At 45.4% G+C, this 8860-nt stretch overlaps 1 protein-coding gene across 8 annotated transcripts in view; it reads right to left on the bottom strand.

The window, feature by feature from the left end:
* The window catches only part of SLC26A5 (solute carrier family 26 member 5), a 32543-nt gene extending 27978 nt beyond the window's left edge, over nucleotides 1–4565 (bottom strand). For 6 of the 8 annotated variants that reach the window (XR_001874171.1, XM_017811393.1, XM_017811399.1 and 3 more), the window contains exons 1-2: nucleotides 4458–4565; nucleotides 3603–3694 (exon numbers count right to left, since the gene is read on the bottom strand). The gene's annotated coding sequence lies outside the window, so the exon portion shown is untranslated. The remainder of the gene's footprint in view (nucleotides 1–3602; nucleotides 3695–4457) is intronic. The other 2 variants (XM_017811394.1, XM_017811398.1) reach the window with 2 other exon arrangements.
* Between the last annotated feature and the right edge of the window lie 4295 nt (nucleotides 4566–8860).

Here is an 8860-nt window from a genome sequence, read left to right as displayed (position 1 = left end):
TGTTTCTCTGCCAGTTTCACATTTAAAAAAAAGGTCTTAAGGTTTTTTTAAATGTGAAACTGGCAGAGAAACAAATCCAGACACATATAATACAGAACTGAAAACAAGAAAAAAAGTATAGTGCAAAATTTCAAAATGAAAAATGCAATGGACCAGAGACAGAAGGTAAAGAAATAGTAAACCTGAAAGAAATGGGGAAGGTTTAGAAAACAATGTTATGTCAAAACTACAAAGCTATGGCAGGATCCTGGTAAAGCAGGAGATGCCTAGTTAGATGCCAACATGCTAAAGTGGTAAATTAACTCAGGTCTAGCTTCCTCTGTGAAAGCACTTGAATGATGTTATGCCATGAAGTTACAACAGCAGTAGCAAAACTTCTGTATTCAGAGAAGATACTACAGATGCGTGCATCGATGAAAGATCTGTAGCTTTGCTGCCGATGTAACTCTTCAGATACGCCTGAGGCTAGCAGAGCTCTGTGAGAACAGGAATAGGCAGCTCCAGTGGGCACCTCTGAGTAGCAGCCCAAGTTTTCTCCTTGATGGTATATGGAGTTTTGAATTCTGCTCCGTGAAAAGCAGGTGTCTCAAATCAAAATTTTGTTAATGCCTACTCAGCTCAATCCTTAATTGAGCTTAATTGATCTGGCCCTACTAGACTGAACTCCAAGGACATTTTAAACAAACACCGCAGTCTTTTATTTGCATTGAAAAATTCTGTCTGTGCTTTAGAATCATAGAATGACTTGATTTGGAAGGGACCTTAAAGATTATCCAGTTCTAATCCCTCTGCCATGGGCAAGGAGATCTTCCACTAGACCAGGTTGCACAAAGCCCCATCCTGACCTCGGATGAGAGGTTAGTTATGAGAGTATTTTTGAGGAGTTCTCAAAAGTACCAGCCCTGCCTCAGAACCTGATTTCCATAAAATAAATGAAAATGTGTAATTTGACCTTAGCTCTAGCCCAGTCTATGTGTCAGAATCTCAGGTTTTCAATTAATAGATTATAATCTATTAATTAGCTAAAAAAAACCCCAGTAACTCTCAGCAACACAAGAACACAAACAACACTGGACATACAAAATGGTATGCAACAGCCAAAGCAGAGCAGTAAAACTCAGTCCACCACTTGTGTAAAACTGGGAAGTTTTAAGTGAAGGCTAGAGAAAAAGATTCCACCCAGGCGGTAAAAATACAGATTCACTGTAAAAAAACTTCCAAGAAGGCAATCACACTATTGTTTGTCACATGGGAGGTCTTCCACAAAATAATAGATATAGTTAATGCAAGTCTTTGAGAACAGTACTCCAAGCTTCTGCATAGGCCAGTGATTCATGTGTACTCTTACAACCATAAATAAAATCTAAATCCTATAAAGGCAACTGACTACAAAACTCATTCAACTGCCTGCACAAACTTACAGCCATATCTTCAGATCCATGGAAATACCTGATATTGTCTCTTTGTCTATAGCTTTCTCATTACCTGGGCACATGGAAAATAACTACAAGATCTGCACTTCACTGCTGCTTATACTCCTGAGCAGCAAAAAGCTACAGATAACTAGTTATAAAATAACAGCAATGGCACATCTTGTAGCCATATTAGAAAAACAATCAAGGACTATCTGGAGATAGGATCTAGCAGGACAACATTCTGCTGGCTGACAGATCTAAGGAAAGAAACTCATCAGAATAAGGCAGGTGTTTAATTCATTAAATTTAACTGGGAACTCAATAGGCTAATTAGAACTCGAGGGTTTTAGCTTCAGCACGGCCGTCTTCTGCTAAAAGCTGCAAATCTACCAAATGATCCAGACAGAAAAACACATCACTCAGAAAATGAGTTCTTATGGAAAAATTATATCAGTGATAAAATAGAAAAAAAATAGCAGTCAGCAGTTCATCAGATACAGACTGAGAGAGGCAGCAGAACTCAAAGGACTCTGTGCTTCTCTGGGCAATTCACTGGCTGCACAGGAGCCTTGGTCACATTTACACAGGCTACAGTTACAGCCCAAATACATAGTAGTTTAAGACAATAATGGTCTGCCTATACTACAATAATAGAGCCAATAAACACATGTTCAGTTGTTTATCAAGTTGATAGCAAAAGAACAACTGTACTGCAGCCATGTGCTAGACCTGTGCCTCAGTACTGCATGATTTTAGCATCACATTAAATAATAACCAACTATCCATGTGGTTTTGGAATATTTAAGTTCTAAAAGCATCGTATTCTGGTGGACAAACTACTATACCTATGAAAAACTGATTCGAACTACAGTAATGGACTAGAAATTACAAACAAAAGGCAAGACTCAGTGGCTGTTTAGTGCTTCAAGTTTTAAGAGCTGATGGCTGAACCCAATAGAGCATTTCAGTAAGCACTCAGCTTAGAAAACAGGGCTCAGTTTGTGGCAGAGGCTAAAAATGTCACCATTTTCTAGGCCTCTCACCTGGTTCATGTTCAGTCATCTTCACTTTTTTTAATTATATCAGCCTTTAAAAAAACTGTTACCCTGCCCAGAGTTTCTACAGTATAAATCAAAAGCCATATCAGCCCCATACAGATTACTCAAACAGAGAAAATACAGTTTAGTGATCAGAATCCAGGCGTGGAAGTAGCAGCAGGGTTTTTTTCTACTGGACTAAGAGCTTTCCTTCAGTGAAATCTAATTCCAGATATAACCCAATATTGTCCCAACTCCCCCCACAAATATACTTTTAAATGTCATGAAGCTTTCAGCACGAGACTGCTGAATTAAATATCCTCAAGCCTGTAGAAGGAGGTAAATGCTATTGCAAATGAATATGCTTTATCAGCTACCAACGGCAGCTTTGCATGCGTGAAACTCCATCTCTCCCTATACCTTTTCCACATCCTATTTCAGAGATGTTTCACAATACAGTGCAAGATAACTGATAAAATACTTCACTTCGGAAATACTGCTGAATGCAGAACTGGAATGTCTATTGGTTCTTAGGAAGGCTTAGCACTGCCATAAACCAAGTATTTTGAAGTGTGATTACTACCCCTTGAGGAAGGTAAGAGCTGATCCCCACAGGGTTAATTCAGTGCAAGTCACCTGCATGTGCTTGCTTCTGAAACTGTACAGTAATTACCTTAGTTTTTCTATTTCTACAGTGGTTAGTAAAGCAGCATCTTACTTATGAAAATTCTGTAATATAAATCAAGACACCTGTTAACCCAAAATACCTTTTACTGCACATTTAGTAAAAGACATTTTAAATGTCTGTTTGCAGATTTTAGTCTTTCTTTGTGAAACCTTCAGGCAAAAAAATTCCAGTGCCCACACCCTTGCTGTCAGTCATCCACATCCAGTGCTGTACAATTGTGTTACTGAAATAGATGTGAAAAATCATGAATGTATATTCTGCTGAATCAACAGCAGAAATAATTGCAGTAATCTAATGTTTTTTCCTTTTCCTTACTACTGGACTACCTCTAAATGCTTGCAGCTGCCTGGCTTATCTGAAATTTCAACGCATCCTGAGAACAGCTTTCAACCATATTTCAATGTTCAGACAATTTGCAATAGCAGCATGGGCATGAACACAGCAAATTTTAAGCCTACTTACTTTTCTGGCTGGCTTTTCCTAGTTGCCTTCACTGATCCCTTGTAAGGAGTTCAAAATGTTCCCACAGTTCGCGAACCAGAACTTGAAAAACACTGACAAAGGGAAAGGCAAAATCTTGTTCTGCGACTGAAAACTGGAGGCGCAGGAGGCGGGCCGGGGGTGGGGGGAGTGTGACGGAGGGAATAGTTCAATCGAGGTTTGGGAAAGGTTTTGAAGATCTTTGGGTTGAAGCTGGTGCAATAAAGTGCAAAGCAGTTATTTCTTGTTGTTACAAGACCCAAAGCGACAGCCTGCAGCGCGAAGCCGGAGGGTCGCGGCCACCCCACGAGGAAATGACTGATATCTCAACCTCCCCCTGGTTTCCTCTTTGGTGCTCCGCGTGTTCTACAGTTACAGCGGCGCGGGCGCTGCCCGGGAGCCCCCGCGCTGAGGGGGCGCGGATCGGCCCGGGCTGCCCCGGCGCCTCTGACACCGCTCCCGCCGCCTCTGACACCGCTCCCGGCGCCCCTAACACCGCTCCCGCCACCTCTGACACCGCTCCCGGCGCCTTTGACACCGCTCCCGCCACCCGCGGGGCTCCGGCGGCTCCCGGGGCCGGCTGGGGTGAGGGAGCGAAAGGAGTGGGGACAAGACCCCCAGGCCACCCCCGCCCCGAGGTGACCGAGCTGGAGCCACAGGCACTGGGACAGCCCGACGCTCCTCACGGTCCCTCAGCAGAGACCCGCTGAGGGGCAGACGGATCCGCTGAGGGGGAGGCGGATCCGCTCACGGGGGAGTGAGACTCGCTCAGGGGGAGTGGGATCCCCTCAGGAGGGACCCCTCCACCACCGTCCCCGCACGCCGCGCTCCGCTCACCTCCCGGCGCCGCGTCCCTCCAGCCCGGCTCCTCCAGCTGCCGCTCGGCTCCAAGGTGAGGAGCCCAGGGGTGCGGGCGGGCACCGGCCTCCACCTCCTCCCGCCCCGCGGCCGCGGGCGCACCTGGGACTCGTAGTCCCCCCTGCAGCCCCCGCCGGGCGCGTCCCCGCCGCGGCCTACGAGTCCCAGGGTGCCGCGGGGCCGTGCGCGCTCCCGGCGGCGCGGCCTGCGCGGGCGCCGCCGCGCCCGCTCCCCCGCCCGCTCCCCCGGTATCATCGGTGGTGTTATCCCCAGGCCCTCTTTGGGGCATGGAGTCGTAGAATCAAAGTTGGAAGAGACCTTTGTGATCATGAAGGCCACCCAGCACCACCTCTGTAACCAGTAAACCACTAATCCGTATCACACAGCACGAGATCCAGACAGCTCTTGAACACCTCCAGGGATGGTGACTCCACCACATCCCTGGGTAGCCTATTCCAATGCCTGCCCACCCTTACAGTGACAATTTTTTTTCTAATACCTAATCTGAATCTCCCCTGTCTCAGCTTAAGGCCATTTCCTTTGGTCATCTCACTGCAGGCATAGTGGAAGAGACTGGCCCCCACTTTACCACAACCTCCTTTCGGGGAGTTGTAGGTTCCCCCTGAGCCTCCTGGAGATTAAACAACCCCAGCTCTCTCAGCTGCTCTCCATAACAGATGTTCCTAAACCTTTCATGAGCCTTGTTGCCCATGGCTGGACATGCTCCAGCACCTCAATGTCCTTTGTAAAATGAGGGGCCCTGAACCAAACACAACACTCGACATGCAACCTTACCAGTGCTGAGTACAGGGGAATGATCGATGATCACTGCCCGCTCCTGCTGGCCACACTATTATTGATACAGGCCAAGGTGCCAATGGCCTCCTTGGTCACCTGGATGCACTGCTGACTCATGTTCAGCCACTGTCAACCAGCATCCCCAAGTCTCTTTCCAGCAAACAGCTCTTGAGCCACTCCTCTCCCAGCCTGTAGTGCTGCATGGGGTTGCTGCGACTCAAGTGCAGGACGTGGCCCTTCGCCTTACTGAACCTCAGATAGGTGCAGACATGCATGAAATATATAGTATAATTTGTTTGTGATTTTAGTATAAAAGTACGCCTGGGGAGCACGGGGTGGGCTCTGGCTGTCAGTGAGCAATGTGCAGGACGTGACTTGTTTGGTTTTGTGTGGGTGTGGTGCTGAGGTGCACTGTGGTGCTTGTTGCATTTTAAAGAGGGGGTTTGTTTATCCAAAATAGGCTGAAACAGAAAGGCATTTTAATGAACAATTTCAGAGTGATATGTTACAAAATCCTGCATACATCAGACTTCACATGGAATGATATTGGATGCTATTATTGTACAGAACTGGGTAAGTGGAGATCCTTTGGGAAAAAATCTTTTTTGATTCATAGTTATTTATCCACAATCTATTTTTTTCTGAACTTGGACATCTGTAGCTTGTGTTAGAATGCAGGTGTAATCAACTTATGAAGGTGTGGCCTCACCACTGAGGTACAGAAATTCTGAAATGCTTTATTGCCAGTAAAACATATATTGCAGTAACATACCACCGACAGACTTGTTTATACACTCTGCACAAAAAGGAGGGAGAGGAGAAAGCCTGAAACAAACATGGGAATAGCAGATTTCCTGCTGGAAAAATCCGTGCAGGTATAAATCATTTTGAATGCTCCAGTAATCCACATTGAGGATTATGTTACACTAATTGTGTCAATGGTTGCATTTAAACACAGGCTGGTTTTATTTTCTTGTGTGCATTTTAGCATGATGCACTTGAAGGTTCATAGTTCTTTTTATTGCTTCTTTCCAGCATTGTCTAAAATAATAAAAGATGCTGTGGTTCTTCAGCTGTGAGAGAAGGGCAGGGATTAATATGGTGGTGAACTCAGTAGCAACAAGTTGAAAAGAGGATTTTTGGTCAAAACAAGAAAAGGCAGGGAAAGTTAATACAGAATAAATGATCTGGACAATTGAAGTGACTAAAAACACTCCTTGGAGGATAATTGTGGAATGTTAAAGGCCCACGCATGCCACTGGAGCTGTGTGATGACAGAGGGCTCAGTGTGAGCTTTGAGGGCTCATCTGGCTCACAGGGAATGGAGCAGCAGGAGCCACTGCTCTCTAGCAGTGTAAGGAAAGCTGTGAGGTGCTGCCAAAGGCCAGATCCAGTGCTCAGGGCTGCTTAGAGCTCCAGTGTTGGGCTGTTTAGTTCTCACCTTCCCCCAACAGCCACTGACAGTGACTGTGGGCAGGGGAGGTGGCTGAGGGGCTGGGGAGTGCGGAGACTTCTGACGTTCCTGATTGTGTCATTGGTGTACACATCCCATATGGAACATCCCAAATTAGTAAACTGGGTCAGATTGGCTCCATCAACTGGGTCACTCATTGTGTCCTAACTACATTCATAGTTCTTCTAAGAATGAGACAACTTCCTAAGGCAGAAAAAACCCTGTACATATTTGACCATGGAGTCTTACACAGGTGCTAGGACAGGCAAACCAGTTGAATTAGTAAAGTTGCGGTGAACATCTCCATATGAAGTGAAACATGTTTGGATTTACAGGGATTTGCCCACTGATTTCAGTGGCGGTAGGCTTGGTTCTCAAAGTGCTGCTGTTAATTAGTTACTACCCACATCCCGTACAGGCACATTAGTCATGTCAAGCTTTGTTATTGTCCATAATAACACAATTATTCTAGCAGAGGCCCGAGCATTAGTACACTTTCCTGTTTGCCATGCAAAATTCCTTGAAAGTGTCTGAACTCAAACAATTTTAAGATATTCCTTGAGAAGGGTGAGATTTTTAATCAGCTAAGCTGGGTGTCCATTTGTGAGCGTAAACCAGTTGAATGGCTTTGCACCTGCTGTTTCTAGCCCACTTAGAGCTCTAGGGAATCAGCAGAGGGCAGGACTGTATCTGCATGGTCAGTGTGCAGGGAAAGAGAGACCTGAGGGTATCAGCAATATCATCTAAGTGCAGAAGTAGCCCTGACACCTGTGACTACCCAGTACCTCCCAGAGTTCTGCCTTTGGCCCAGAGGCAATTAGAGAAACAGCCAAGCCCTCTGAAAGAGCGTCTTTGCCACTAACTTCCATAGATCTCCCCCGAGCAGCAGAGCTCAAAAGCACAATCACATCCTCTTATTTTTTTAAAAAAGAAGCTTAAAAAACTTGCTTTCTTTTAAAAGAAATACAGATTCAAACTATGAACCCAGCATTTATCAGCATATTCCATTACAGTAAAGTATTCCTCCATTCCTGGAATAGCGTTTTTACTGGGCCCCACCTTGCTGCATGCCAGCTAAAACTTTCCCCATGAGGCTCTGTGGAATTAGCCACACACAGGCCTAAGTCCTTAGACTTACTGCCAGCTCAGTCCCTTGAGCTGAACCAAAATAACGTGGGGAAGAAAAAGCAACAGGCAGAAAACAGCGGTAACAGAGGAGAACACTAGGCTGTTCGTCCACTTGTCACCTGTATGTATGCTGGCAGCCTCATACCTCATGGTCTTTTCTTCCAGCAGCAGATCCACCATCTGTAAGTGGTGGGTGCTCTGTCTGCTCCTGCAGAGGTGTACTGCAAGTGGTTGCATGGCCTCAGCTGCTCCTGATTGCTAACAGCCCTTGAAGAGCTCTTTAGGGACATGCTTAACATAGGCAAGCCCTTTTGCTGACCTCATTCGGTTCTGAGGCTCCCTCACCAGCTCAGGATGAAGGCAGCTCCCCTCAACAGCTGGCTTGTTCCTATTCCTCCGGTGTTGAGTTATGTTTAGTTAAACTGCACTACAGAGCTGAACGGAGGAGGGTTTATCTGGGGCCTCATACCGGCTTCCTGCTTGGATAATAACCAAACCCCATTGCCCACTGGATAAATTATGAGGTGTTGCTGTTGCAGCATTTTCACCCAATAACATTTACCCTGAAGAGTTAGCAAATAAATAAAACACAGAACCATGTTTATGGCTGTTGTCATGTCTCTTTCCGAATGTTTTTCCTTTCTAGACTAAACAACTCTCTCTACTTGGAAGCTCATGGGTTCAAGGGCCTTGTTTCTGCTGCTGTACTCTGCAGTCTCTCCAGTTTGTTTACATCTGTATTTAAACAAAGAGCTCAACAGCTGACAACTCTCTACAGTAGTGGCAGCCGTATTAATAATTACTGTGTTTTACCATAAACATTTCTACTGATGCAATGCAAAATGGCATTTTTAAAAAACGCTTTATGCTGTTGATTCTCCTTCTATAGTTTTGTTGCCTAATCTGATATTTACCCAGTTTGTGTGCTGATACCTTGCTCTTTGACAATGTCTTGTCATTGAGTGCATTTGCTGTGCTATTTAATTTCTACCCATTTCTCTAA

This window comes from Lepidothrix coronata, unplaced genomic scaffold, assembly GCF_001604755.1.
Source record: "Lepidothrix coronata isolate B3197 unplaced genomic scaffold, Lepidothrix_coronata-1.0 Scaffold32, whole genome shotgun sequence".
In the NCBI taxonomy this organism is placed as follows: Eukaryota; Metazoa; Chordata; class Aves; order Passeriformes; family Pipridae; genus Lepidothrix; species Lepidothrix coronata.
This window is presented reverse-complemented; position numbering and strand designations above follow the sequence as displayed.